Source organism: Crassostrea angulata, chromosome 10 (assembly GCF_025612915.1).
Source record: "Crassostrea angulata isolate pt1a10 chromosome 10, ASM2561291v2, whole genome shotgun sequence".
NCBI classification, from domain to species: domain Eukaryota; kingdom Metazoa; phylum Mollusca; class Bivalvia; order Ostreida; family Ostreidae; genus Magallana; species Magallana angulata.
The window spans coordinates 2,415,366-2,430,276 of record NC_069120.1 but is presented as its reverse complement, the minus strand read 5'-3'; the positions used below and the strand labels follow the sequence as shown (position 1 = coordinate 2,430,276).

The 14,911-nt window shown below is 34.3% G+C and overlaps 1 protein-coding gene across 6 annotated transcripts in view; it reads left to right on the top strand.

Moving 5' to 3' along the window:
* The first annotated feature begins 7,270 nt into the window (after window positions 1-7,270).
* The window catches only part of LOC128165469 (caspase recruitment domain-containing protein 14-like), a 56,780-nt gene continuing 49,139 nt past the window's right edge, over window positions 7,271-14,911 (top strand). For 5 of the 6 annotated variants that reach the window (XR_008241062.1, XM_052830063.1, XM_052830064.1 and 2 more), the window contains exon 1: window positions 7,271-7,429. The gene's annotated coding sequence lies outside the window, so the exon portion shown is untranslated. Of the gene's footprint in view, window positions 7,430-9,796; window positions 10,279-14,911 lie in introns of those variants that run through there. The other variant, XM_052830062.1, reaches the window with a different exon arrangement.

Sequence of the window (14,911 nt, the reverse complement as noted above, 5' to 3'; positions counted from 1 at the left end):
ACGGCAGATATTTCATATTTAAGTTTTTAAAGAAGTCATTTTTAACCACAATGTTCCGCAAATATAAATCGCTCGGCTCGTTCGACTTAATCTTTTGTCATCTTGAATAAACTGGTGAAATTTGTTCATTAATGTCCTTATGATAAACAGTAAAAACTCATAGTTCTATCAAGCCCAATAACAAATTACATGTATCACCTCTTCAAAATTACTTTGCAAACAAAGGGGAAGGGGGATAGGAGGGGGGGGGGGGGTTAGGTGGCAGATGAATTGTATGTCTTAAAATAAGTCAATTAGTCGCTATATAAAACTTGATTTTTGCCTTGTCAAAAGCAATGTGGGGGATGGTACAGTTTGTAACGCATGTGATTATAAAAAGCAGGGTTTTTAAAAATTTAAGGGGGTGTGCTTGGTTTGGTGCCTATTAGAGAGAGAGAGAGAGAGAGAGAGAGAGAGAGAGAGAGAGAGAGAGAGAGAAAGAGAGAGAGAGAGAGAGAGAGAGATCATAGACCATAATAATGAAATCATTTAATCAATCAGAAGAATACAGAAAAAACTCCTAATTTTTTAAGCCGATGATCAGTAAACATCATTGATTGATGTTTTCTATTAACAAAGAAACAATGACATGTACATCCTTGAAATGAATACTAGTACATGGTTGTATGTCAACAACAACAAAAAAACAATGGTAACCGCATGCAAGCCTCTTAGCACTTATTCAGAATTGCCGATTGAATCGTGAGAAAAATTGCTTTATCCTCGGGAATCAGTCTTACAAGAATAAAAGTCACGACAAAGTTACTGTGGTGTAACTCCATGTGAGCCAAGTTGCCCAATTATTGGGCTGTCCGCTTGTTCATGCAAGACAAAGATTCAATCCATGTCATTCCATGTCCCTACATCGGTCTGATGTAAAAGCTATAAACAAAACACACGAATACTTGCTAAACGTTCGTCAATAAAGATGGAACTTTTGCGAATTGGGAATTAAAGCTATAGTGCAAGGTTATAAAGGCGAAAAGCGATATTACGCCTCTTTTTCGCCAACTTCAAACTTTTACCCTCGCATCTTTGCTTTTTCGCCCCTTTGCCTTCGAAACCTTAATTTGCACTCGCAGAGATCTTCGCCCAAATGCGGAGATGCGAGTGGTCCCAACGTAACATGCGCGGATTCAAACGCTTTACAAAACGTACGCGTTCGAATTTCCCCGTTATTTAATGAAAAAGAAGGAGAACAAAAGGCCCATGGGCCACATTGCTCACCTGAGCAAAAACAACCATGATAAAATCTGCTTTATGGAGTCATAAATACATGTAAATTGAGCCCCTTTTGTTGGTGGATGATTTCAGAGTCATATTACATTCTGACCATTGCAGTTCTCAAGAAGATCAAGATCAAGAAGGGCAAGTAGATCGATTATTGTTCAGATAAATATAAACTACATCAAACTTTGAACCCCTTGTGAGGCCCCAGAATTATAAAGGACCGTAATCTATATAACGATTGAAAATCAACAAATGTCAAGATGCTTGCATATAAGTAATACCATATATTACATAACATTTGAGTTTTTCTGAATAATCAAGTTTATATCGTATGTAAAAATTTAACCACCACCCATTGTTGCCCCATCCTCACCCCTGGGATCATGATTTTAACAAATTACCTATAGATGCTTTAACAGAAGTTACAGCTAGTCTGACCAATTGGTTTTGGGAATTTTAAGAAGATCAATATTTTCAAAGATTTTTCTCTCTATATATTTTATGTAAAAATTCGACCCCTGTGTTACCCCACCCTAACCCCTGGGATCATGATTTAAGAAACTTTAATTTTTGTTACCAAAGGATGCTTTCACACCAGTTCCAGTTTTTCTGGCAAATTCGTCTTTATAAGAAGAAGATTTTAAAAGATTTTTTTATTTACCAGTATATATATTCCTATAAACGCGATGACTTCAGTTTTTTTATAGTCAACTTTCCTTACTTATGTAGCAATATACCTTCATCACCTGCATATGGTGTTTTAGTCTCTCAGTTGATTCGATACGCAAGGGCATGCGCTTCATATGAACAGTTTCTAAGGCGAAGCAAGCTACTGACAAACAAGTTGATAAAACAGGACTATCAACAGTCTCGTTTGAAGTCATCTTTTCGTGAGTTCTATGGTCGATACAACGACATAATCAGCAAATACAATCTTCCACTGGGTCGCATGCTGCCTGACGTTTTTCATTCTAATTGTTAGACCATAATTAATAACCTAATTGTTTACGGACTCTTCCGGGGGTTTTCCCCCGATTACGACAAAGAGCACACGGCGGGTGTGACCGGTCAGCAGAGGATGCTCACTCCTCCTAGGCACCAGGGCTGCGTTTTACAAAAGAACTTACGACTTAAGACCAAAATAACGAATGCTAATAAATCCTCAACTAATGAATGATTTTTTTCTTATGGCTGGAAAATATAATTATGGTAATTGAAATATTTGTAAACAAATGGTTTTATGTCAATTTTGTTCTTTAAAGATCATTTTATGAAACTGTTAATATTTACGACTTTGTCGTAAGTTCTTTTGTAAAATGCAGCCCTGATCCTTCTTCTATCTATTTGGAGGTCCGTGTTGCTCTGCTTTGATTGTGTGTTTCGTTTTATGGATTTTTGAGATGGTTCACGGTTTCAAAAAAGTAACAGCGTCTCTGGCCAATTGATTTAATAAAAATACCAACAAATTTTCAATAATTCTAAATTATCTCCCTTTTAAAGTGGAACCTCACCCTTTATTTGAACAAACTAAAAGACCTTCCCCTATGGATGCTTTGCGCCAAGTTTGGTTGAAAATTGCGCAGTGGTTCTGGAGAATATTATGGAAATGTGAAAAGTTAACGACAACGACGCCGACGACAGACATGAACAAATTTTGCAATTGAAAAGAAAAGCTCAGTTGGATGGCACGTCAAATTCACAAAAATGAGCCAAACATCGTTTCACATTTGATAAATTAGATTTATCGACTGTTAACTATAGTTTACGAACCACAAACTATAGTTAACAACTCGTTAACTATATATACATAGTTTTCTTCTGTAAATTTATATTTAAACGGTTGTAAACTATAGTTTACGAATGATGATATAAGTTTATCTGTCTTCAAATAACGTTAACAATAGATTTTGCTGATAGATATTGATTCACATCCCTGAACTAATATTTAAATTCGTTAACTATAGTTAAGAGTTGTTAATCATATTATAAAATCTTAAGACTATATTTATCAGATAAATTATGTTATGCAATCGCAAATGGCTTTATTCAGTGTAAACTATAGTTTTTCACTTCTAAAACATAGATGATCGCGTTAACTATGGTTTACAGTTGTGAAATATAGATTAACAGCGCTAAAAAAAGTTTCACAGATGATAAACTTGGTTTATCGACTGTTAACTATAGTTTACGAACGATAAACTATAATTAACAATTGTTCATTGTTAACTTTAGTTTTGCGAACTGTTAACTATAGTTAACGATTCGTGCAAATCTTTATTGCATAGATGATCACGTTGATTGGGTTTACAGATGTGAAATATAGATTAATGGCGTTTAATAAAGTTTCACAGATGATAAACTTGGTTCATCGACTGTTAACTTTAGTTTACGAATGCTAAACTATAGTTAACAATAATTTATTGTTAACTATAGTTTTGCGAACCGTAAACTATAGTTAACGATTCGTTAACTATAATTAACGATCCGTTAACTATAGTTTTCATCTGCAAAACCATATTTAACGGTTGTAAACTATAGTTTTTGAATTATAATCCAAGTTTATCTGTCTGTAAATAACGTTAACGATGAATTTTGCCGATATATATATATTCACATCTGTAAACTTTAATTTGCATTCGTTAACTATGATTAATAGTTGTTAATTATAATTTCACAATCGTAAAACTATATTTATCAGATAAACTATGTCATGCAACTGGAATTGTTTGTTTTCAGTGTTGATTATAGTTTTACACTTCTGAAACATATATGATCGCGTTAAAATGGATGTGAAATATAGATTATCGTCGTTTACTAAAGTTTTCTGTCCGTAAACCATAGTTTACAACCGCTAAACCTAGTGTATCGACTGTGAAACTGTGATTAACTCATTTTTGTGAATATGGCGTGCCATACACTTAAACATCGGCTCAGATGAGCTAACTAGTATAATAGCCTGATTTTTTAAATGGAAAATTGTCCTCTACCTCCTTTACATCCACCAGTCAACTTGTAACAAGTTTTCCCTTCCATAAATGAAGGTATTATGTTTATTAAGAAGCCAGACATTATTAAGAAAATTATGCGAAATTAAAGGGAAAATACGGATTTAGAATGCATTGCTGGAATACATCCGGAACACCTCGGCCCTTACACAGAGCCAAAGATGTAGATGGTTTTGGCAATTTTATACCTACATATACACGCTTGTTTAATCATATAATAGTAGTAGGCCTTTATACATGTATACGCTACCACGGTCTCCTTCATTACCCACCAATGAAGATGTTATACATGTATACGCTACCGCGGTCTCCTTCACTACCCACCAATGAAGAGGTTATACGTGTATACGCTACCGCGGTCTCCTTCACTACCCACCAATGAAGAGGTTATACATGTATACGCTACCACGGTCTCCTTCACTACCCACCAATGAAGAGGTTATACGTGTACACCCTACCATGGTCTCCTTCACTACCCACCAATGAAGAGTTTATACGTGTATACGCTACCGCAGTCTCCTTCACTACCCACCAATGAAGAGGTTATGTACATGTATACCCTACCACGGTCTCCTTCACTACCCACCAACGAAGAGGTTATACATGTATATGCTACCACGGTCTCCTTCACTACCCACCAATGAAGAGGTTATATATACGCTACCACGGTCTCCTTCACTACCCACCAATGAAGAGGTTATACGTGTATACGCTACCACGGTCTCCTTCACTACCCACCAATGAAGAGGTTATACGTGTATACCCTACCACGGTCTCCTTCACAACCCACCAATGAAGAGGTTATACGTGTATACGCTACCACGGTCTCCTTCACTACCCACCAATGAAGAGGTTATACGTGTATACCCTACCACGGTCTCCTTCACTACCCACCAATGAAGAGGTTATACGTGTATACCCTACCACGGTCTCCTTCACTACCCACCAATGAAGAGGTTATACGTGTATACGCTACCGCGGTCTCCTTCACTACCCACCAATGAAGAGGTTATACGTGTATACCCTACCACGGTCTCCTTCACTACCCACCGATGAAGAGGTTATACATGTATATGAGACCTTGGTCTCCTTCACTACCCACCAATGAAGAGGTTATACGTGTATACGCTACCACGGTCTCCTTCACTACCCACCAATGAAGAGGTTATACGTGTATACGCTACCACGGTCTCCTTCACTACCCACCAATGAAGAGGTTATATACGTGTATACCCTACCACGGTCTCCTTCACTACCCACCAATGAAGAGGTTATACGTGTATACGCTACCACGGTCTCCTTCACTACCCACCAATGTAAGAGGTTATACGTCTGTACGCTACCACGGTCTCCTTCACTACCCACCAATGAAGAGGTTATACATGTATACCCTACCACGGTCTCCTTCACTACCCACCAATGAAGAGGTTATACATGTATACCCTACCACGGTCTCTTTCACTACCCACCGATGAAGAGGTTATACATGTATATGCTATCACGGTCTCCTTCACTACCCATCAATGAAGAGGTTATCACCCGCTTCTCTTCCCTTCAACTCTTGGCGGAGCACACCAGGATGTTTATATCTGTTTCCTATTGACACGCTTTCAACTCAAATATTGCATTTTTCTCTTCCTTGTTTATACGCCTTCACAAATATATACAAACGACATAGATCAGGCACGTAGCCCGGGGGGGGGGGGGGGGGGGCAGCAAGTATTACTTTAACTTCAATTTCAACGTTTACTTCCTTATTTTCAATTCAATTTTTTACATGCCCACCTGCCCCCCCCCCCCCCCCCCTTCCCCCGATGCTACGTGCCTATAGATATGGACAATTAAAAAAATCTTACGTATATTATTCAACTGGCTTACATTAGTGAAATAGTTTTGATGGACAAAATTGGACATCAACTCTTGAGCATCAGCATTCCGAAGCAAGAAGATATAAAACAATTTGTGGTGGAATTCTATTTTATATGATGAGGAGTAAGAAGATAAGCATGTATTGATGAAACTACACAAATATTATAAATTATTCTCCTCTATAGTTAAACATTTTACTAAATTCCACGAAAAAGAATTTTTTGTATAATAAATAGTGTTTGATGGCCCCCAATTGGTAATCGAATAAATTGATATTAAAAAAATCCCACCAAATCATTAACCAAATAAAGATATGCAGCTGAGGATTTATGATTTAAGATTACTTTCTACTTGCAATGAAATGACCGACTTGTGAGTCTTAATTATCAACATGGTGGGATCTGGCAGAATTTCTAAATACATTAAACCTCGGTAAATGGTGTAACATTAAGAAAATCTGTGGTGAAACGCGTAAGAAACCCATTAGTTCTACGGTGTAACATAACATATACAAAAACTTGGGTTATTAATTCCCCCCCACTTTTTCTCGCAGAAAATATTTTCCATAAATTTGCAAAAAGTTGACATTGGTGGAGTAGAGTAGGGTTTTATTTTTTTTAACTTCGCCAGACAAGGGTTTCTGATCCGCACACAGAAACCCTTGGCTAGCGAAGATGTTTTTTTTCTTTTGGATCATTCTGCCCCCCCCCCCCCCCCCTACAAAAAGTGATGTCTGAATTTTATATAACAGGTCTAAAGATGTGCGGGTTTTCCTACACGTTTCCCGTATAATGAAGTTAGATTATCTTATCTACAACGCATGACGTCATTTATAATATAAATTAGATGACAGGTCTATATCCGGGTCGCTGGCTCCTCCTACTAATTTTTTTTATATGATCCAGGTTCAAACAATTTATAAAATGCAGACGATTTTTCTGATATGTTTAATGTCAGAACCTAATTATACAATGCATACTTTTGTAAAATTATAAACCTAATGTCTGGCTTCAAAATCGTCGTTTTAACGAGATTAAAATTTTATCTGTTTAAATATGTCTCCACGTTATATAAGGGTGGAAAAGAGGGGAGTTTTTTTTTTTAAATCGGGATCGACATTCGGGGAACAAAAATGGTCAATCAGGAAGTTTTGAACTTCGGGGAAGAAAACCACAGCTACCACAGCGTGCATCAATGAATGAATAAACGAACGACGGGACTTCTACATAAATCAGTCGATATTGAATGCAGCCATTAGTGCTCAATTCATGACATGTCAAATTCAGGTAAATTCTTCATTGGTACACCGGTACACTGCGTCTGCGGTGATGATATGCATGGGTAATGATTAAAATACATGTTTAATTGAGCATTGTGTGTACGATAGTTTGACAACGGTCATTTATACAGCACGCTTGTATAATTTCACAACAGTTTCCAAATTGGTCCCAATGATCAGGAGGAGTCAAGTTATTGTGTATTTTTGGGGCTAAAAGGGGTAGGGGTGGTGGTGGTGGGGGGGGGGGGGGTAGGGTGGGTACATACCCCCAAAACTTCGACAATTTTAGGCCTCAAATATCAAATAGACTGTACCTAATCCATTGGAGAAGGGGAATTGTTTGATCTTATATTGGATCACAATATCATATCATATATATGTAATGTTCCAAAAGTGGAGAAAGGGCAGCTAGTTGGCTTTTTAAAGATATTTTTTTAGATTTATTTTAGAAAAAGGTTCATTGCCCCCCTCACTGATGCTACATGCATGCTTTCATCATTGTAAATAGTATATAGTATTACATGTATACATGTTTGACATGTGTTGTTGATTGCAGACCTCCTTCAGTAAAAGTTTTCAATCATAAATTAAAGAAACTTAATGTCACAGTTTGTTTGTCTCCTTACTTGACAACCACATTTCTATATTTTATAGTTATAGGCTTGGCCAAATACTAAAGACACAAACAGATTAGTGTGAACCCTTGTACAATTACTTATCATTCTCTACAAAGAGAGTAAATTTTTTTTTTATTGAAATTAAGGTACCACAAACAAGATTGATAGCATTGTTGTAATAACTTGTGTCCTATTTTTTCAATATTAGTGTTTGTGTATTTTTTTGTGGCTAGAGTTTATGAACTTTGTTTTGTCTTTCTAAGGATCTTGGCGTTTGTTTTTGTTTGATCTTGAAGTAATACAGTATCTGTATGTTAATGTCATTGATACGATATGTTTGTATTGTTGATACATTATTGACGATTGCTACTACTCACTGGTGGGAGTAGGAGGGGAGATAATCAGATTAAAATGTCACTGGTGGGAGTAGGAGGGGAGATAATCAGATTAAAATGTCTAAAAGATGCGCTTCCCAAATATTCATTAAGCTCAGTGATCAAAGTATTAAAAATAGATAAAAATCATGATTAGGATTTTTATGCTTTTTGTATGGCATAGTTTGTATTCCATAGTCTGTATGGCTTGGTAGTCTACTCATGAAATACTGAATTTCAGGGGGAAAATGTTCAATGCATAACTGAAAAAGTTTTATATGATTAGAATGTTGTTATGAAGAATATCAATAATATATTTCACTCTCTACTTGCTTATGGAAAACAAGGGTAGCAGAGTTAATGTTAGCTGACTTTTTACAGATGATACTTGCAGGGTTTACATAATACTGTAGACATAGTTATTTTCACCCCGTGTAATTTTCACCCGTTAACATTTGCAAACAGTCTTGAATTCACCCAAAGTTGTTTTTATTTAAAGAGTCAGAGATAATTTGAGACATTAGAGTTAGCCAAGTCTTACAGGGCTATGTGCAGTATGGTCAAATATCTGCCCCCAATTTTAACCAATTTCTAAATAGTGTCGTATGAAAATCAAATCTTCATCAATCATTCTACAGAGAATGCCTATCACTTTAATCTTGATTTTAGTCATCATTGCTCAGTCGCTGCTTTTCTATGACGTCACTTAAATGACCGAATTCCCGCACTTTTGCAAACAAATGAAAATATTGTCATTTTTTCTTTATATTTTGCATTCGGAAGTATAGAGTGCAGGTCAGTTCAAGTACAATTTTAAGATATGGTTTTCTTTACACATATATACAAAACATACTAAAAAGTGGTACTTGAGCAAGCCTGCGCTCGATGTCTCCCAGTTGGAAAACACCCATATTTTGCTAGAAAACATCAATTTATCAAAATAAGACAATCTTCATGACATCATTCCTACATTATGACGTCACTGTGGAGACAACCTTTTTCACACTTATTTCTGATATGATTTCAACTATTTTCTACCTTATTTTTGAAGCTTTTTAAAACACCATAATGTCGCACATAGTCCTTTGCCTGCTGACATCAAGGGCGAAATGGGCAAAAGTGAAATAGGGGCAAATATTTCCCTGTGTACAGTGTTTGTTTCTTCTGCAATGTGCAATACATGATATTACTGGGTACTGAAGTGAAAAATGAGTGTGGGTTTTTCTCAAGCCATTTCAATCACATTATCTTGATGAGTTATATCACCTGTACATTCTCTCCTCTGGCCATCTCTCTCTGGTTGCTTTGTTTTAAATTTAAAGTTTACAGGTACTTGTTGTTTTAAAAACTTATGACGTACCTTCAAGCGATGCATTAAATTGCAGGGCTTTTAAAATGCTTTAATTTGATTAAACAAACAGCTTTAATACTCCAGTAACCGTCAGTAAAAGATTTTATCAGAGTTAATTATTTACCGCCATCCGTGTATTGACGCGTGCTGTCATGATTTATTTTTAACCAGGATCAGATACCGGTAGATATCCATGGTATATTCTTTCAGACACTGCTACGGCTCTCTGTGTCACTATATAAACAGTGTATGAAATATAGGCTTCAGTATTTAAATCGAGGGAATATTTTTGATAGAGAATATTAATCAGATGAAGAGCTCATATGGAACTTTGTTCATTCACCGTGTTTAGTGGTCAAGGATACCTTGGTTTCCTCAATATTCATCTAATACCAACTTTCATTGTTGAGATGATGCAGGAAATTAAATGGCCACAAATTGAAATGTGATTTTCATTTAATCTTCGAAAATTAGAGAGATGGAGATTGGAAAATTTATTGCTGTACTCGTAAAGGTATTATTTTGGTTTGTGAATATTATTTGATGTTGAGCATCTGAGGGTCATTTATCTATTTACTTTAAAAATTTCAGTGCTTTATGTAGTAAGAAACAATTTATTGCAATGGTGAAATTAAGATAAAAAAAAATGAGAGTTACTGTTCTTAAAGCCTTATCATAGTCTAGCTACCTGATGCAGGTTTTCAAAGTAATTGAAATATTGATAACTTACGGTACAAATAGCAGTTGTATACTTGTATGTGAAATCTGATGAGGATTCCCAGACAGACACAACATGTGGGGGTCATCTTATATAAACAATAGAAGGGAGGTTAAATGTCTTTAAAAGATATATGGGCGATGCGGAACTTTTATCCTAATCTCTTTTAACTTTCAACTCGCAGAAAATAAAAGCAAGATTTTAAAATCGGCAAGGTATATTTCTTGCGATTTTTCGCGAAAAGTAATCCCTCGCATATATTTAGGAATCTACTGTATTTAAAAACTTTGCAGATGGAGGCTTAGGTACTATAAACATATAATGTTTAGCATGTTCAATACTTTGCAGAATTTTGAGTTTGCCACCATAGATGTAGATTTGATTTAAGTGTATTTTTCTGAATTGATATATAATTTTATATATATGTAAAATATATATATACATGGATCATAGTTTTTTGCAATGTACTGGATTTAGAATAAGCTGTTTTCTGCCAAAAAAGCTAAAATATAAAGATAAATGTAATCATTTACAGTTAGTTTATAGAAGGTAAAAATACTGTACAGTAGTTTTGAGATTTTTGTGCTTTTTATCAACAAATTTTCCTCAAATGTATGTGATAGAATAATTGAAGTAGTTCACAAGAGATACATTAAATTTACAGTCATATCTTTATTTAAACTTTCCTATTTTATTCTAAAACAACATTTTTATTTAAACTTTCCTATTTTGTTCTAAAACAACATTTTATTTAAACTTTCCTATTTTGTTCTAAAACAACATCTTTATTTAAACTTTCCTAATTTGTTCTTAAACAAGGTACCTCTCTGTGTGATAAATAAGAAACCACCCCCACTATGTGTGCCCACTTAATGGGAGTTCAAATAGAGCATATCAGACCATGTGAGAAGAGGGGGAAATTAGATATTTATCATGAAAATAAACAATGTGGGATTTAGCAACAAATAGGTTACTTTTATACACAGCATAAATAACCGTTGTTATATCACTATGTCAAGTAAACAATTCTTTAAAAACCTTTTGCATAGTTACTTATAGGGATTGCACTTTTATTTTTTGAATTATTTCCTGTAGTTAAATCGCATACAATGTTGATACAAGAGTCAATGCCGGGTTACTGTTTGTGTAAAGGTTTGGAATTTTCTTTTTCTTTTTATTCAGGCATGTTTCTTAATTATTACCAAAATTTCAAGAAAATTCAGTGATATCTAAGATAATGGGTAATTTGATACAGTAATTTATTTGACAGTTCAGATATGTTTCTTATTACCAAATTAAATTTCAAGAAAAATTCAATGATAATCCAATATCTAAGATAAGGGATAATTTGATACAGTTATTTCTTTGACAGTGTATTAATATAAATATTAAGTAGAAAACACCAACATGCACTAGTCTCCTCTTCCCCCATTGCGGCCCACCCTCACAATCTACTCTCTGGACCAATCATACAGTGCTCTCAAGATAATACAACAGTTACTTAAAACCCACTTATTTGTCAATTCTTGTTAAAGTACTGGTACAGTAAGTATTAGTTTCCATTGTTTTACGATGTTTGTTGTGAAAATATTTTTATTTCCCAGATGGAAGTATGTAATCTGGGTTGTTTTCAATGAGGGAAGTAGGTAAACAATGTGGGTAATTAGGTGGGTGATTTTGCTTTAATTTTCAATCATAAATCGAGTTATATATAATCATGGCATTAAATATTGAACTACTGCCATCCTACGGCTGACAGAGATATTGATGTATCTCTTAAACGACACAAAAGAGTTGATTCTGTGATGTACCTCTTAACACAGATAATTTGTAAAACTTAATCAACACAAAGGAGTTGATTCTGTGATGTACCTCTTAAAACAGATAATTTGTAAAACTTAATCAACACAAAGGAGTTGATTCTGTGATGTACCTCTTATAACAGGTAATTTGTTAAACTTAATCAACACAAAGGAGTTGATTCTGTGATGTACCTCTTATAACAGGTAATTTGGTAAACTTAATCAACACAAAGGAGTTGATTCTGTGTTGTACCTATTATAACAGGTAATTTGTTAAACTTAATAAACACAAAAGAGTTGATTCTGTGATGTACCTCTTGAAACAGGTAATTTGTTAAACTTAATCAACACAAAGGAGTTGATTCTGTGATGTACCTTTTATAACAGATACTTTGTAAAACTTAATCAACACAAAGGAGTTGATTCTGTGATGTACCTCTTATAACAGATACTTTGTAAAACTTAATCAACACAAAGGAGTTGATTCTTTGATGTACCTCTTATAACAGGTAATTCTTTAAACTTAATCAACACAAAGGAGTTGATTCTGTGATGTACCTCTTATAACAGATAATTTGTAAAACTTAATCAACACAAAAGAGTTGATTCTGTGATGTACCTATTATAACAGGTAATTTGTTAAACTTAATCAACACAAAGGAGTTGATTCTGTGATGTACCTCTTATAACAGGTAATTTGTTAAACTTAATCAACACAAAGGAGTTGATTCTTTGATGTACCTATTATAACAGGTAATTTGTTAAACTTAATCAACACAAAGGAGTTGATTCTGTGATGTACCTCTTATAACAGGTAATTTGTTAAACTTAATCAACACAAAGGAGTTGATTCTGTGATGTACCTCTTATAACAGGTAATTTGTTAAACTAAATCAACATAAAGGAGTTGATTCTGTGATGTACCTCTTATAACAGATAATTTTTAAAACTTAATCAACACAAAGGAGTTGATTCTTTGATGTACCTATTATAACAGGTAATTTTTTAAACTTAATCAACACAAAGGAGTTGATTCTGTGATGTACCTCTTAAAACAGATAATTTGTAAAACTTAATCAACACAAAAGAGTTGATTCTGTGATGTACCTCTTGAAACAGGTAATTTGTTAAACTTAATCAACACAAAGGAGTTGATTCTGTGATGTACCTTTTATAACAGATACTTTGTAAAACTTAATGAACACAAATGAGTTGATTCTGTGATGTACCTCTTATAACAGATACTTTGTAAAACTAAATCAACACAAAAGAGTTGATTCTTTGATGTACCTATTATAACAGGTAATTTGTTAAACTTAATCAACACAAAGGAGTTGATTCTGTGATGTACCTCTTATAACAGGTAATTTGTAAAACTTAATCAACACAAAAGAGTTGATTCTGTGATGTACCTCTTGAAACAGGTAATTTGTTAAACTTAATCAACACAAAGGAGTTGATTCTGTGATGTACCTTTTATAACAGATACTTTGTAAAACTTAATGAACACAAATGAGTTGATTCTGTGATGTACCTCTTATAACAGATAATTTGTAAAACTTAATCAACACAAAAGAGTTGATTCTGTGATGTACCTCTTGAAACAGGTAATTTGTTAAACTTAATCAACACAAAGGAGTTGATTCTGTGATGTACCTCTTATAACAGATAATTTGTAAAACTTAATCAGCACAAAACAGTTGATTCTGTGATGTACCTCTTATAACAGGTAATTTGTTAAACTTAATCAACACAAAGGAGTTGATTCTGTGATGTACCTAGTATAACAGGTAATTTGTAAAACTAAATCAACACAAAGGAGTTGATTCTGTGATGTACCTAGTATAACAGGTAATTTGTAAAACTTAATCAACACAAAAGAGTTGATTCTGCGATGTACCTATTATAACAGGTAATTTGTTAAACTTAATCAACACAAAGGAGTTGAATCTGTGATGTACCTATTATAACAGGTAATTTGTAAAACTCAATCAACACAAAGGAGTTGATTCTGTGATGTACCTCTTGAAACAGGTAATTTGTTAAACTTAATCAACACAAAGGAGTTGATTCTGTGATGTACCTAGTATAACAGGTAATTTGTAAAACTAAATCAACACAAAGGAGTTGATTCTGTGATGTACCTAGTATAACAGGTAATTTGTAAAACTTAATCAACACAAAAGAGTTGATTCTGCGATGTACCTATTATAACAGGTAATTTGTTAAACTTAATCAACACAAAGGAGTTGAATCTGTGATGTACCTATTATAACAGGTAATTTGTAAAACTCAATCAACACAAAGGAGTTGATTCTGTGATGTACTTCTTGAAACAGGTAATTTGTTAAACTTGATCAACACAAAGGAGTTGATTCTGTGATGTACCTCTTATAACAGGTAATTTGTTAAACTTAATCAGCACAAAGGAGTTGATTCTTTGATGTACCTCTTATAACAGGTAATTTGTTAAACTTAATCAGCACAAAGGAGTTGATTCTTTGATGTACCTATTATAACAGGTAATTTGTAAAACTTAATCAACACAAAAGAGTTGATTCTGTGATGTACCTATTATAACAGGTAATTTGTTAAACTTAATCAACACAAAAGAGTTGATTCTGTGA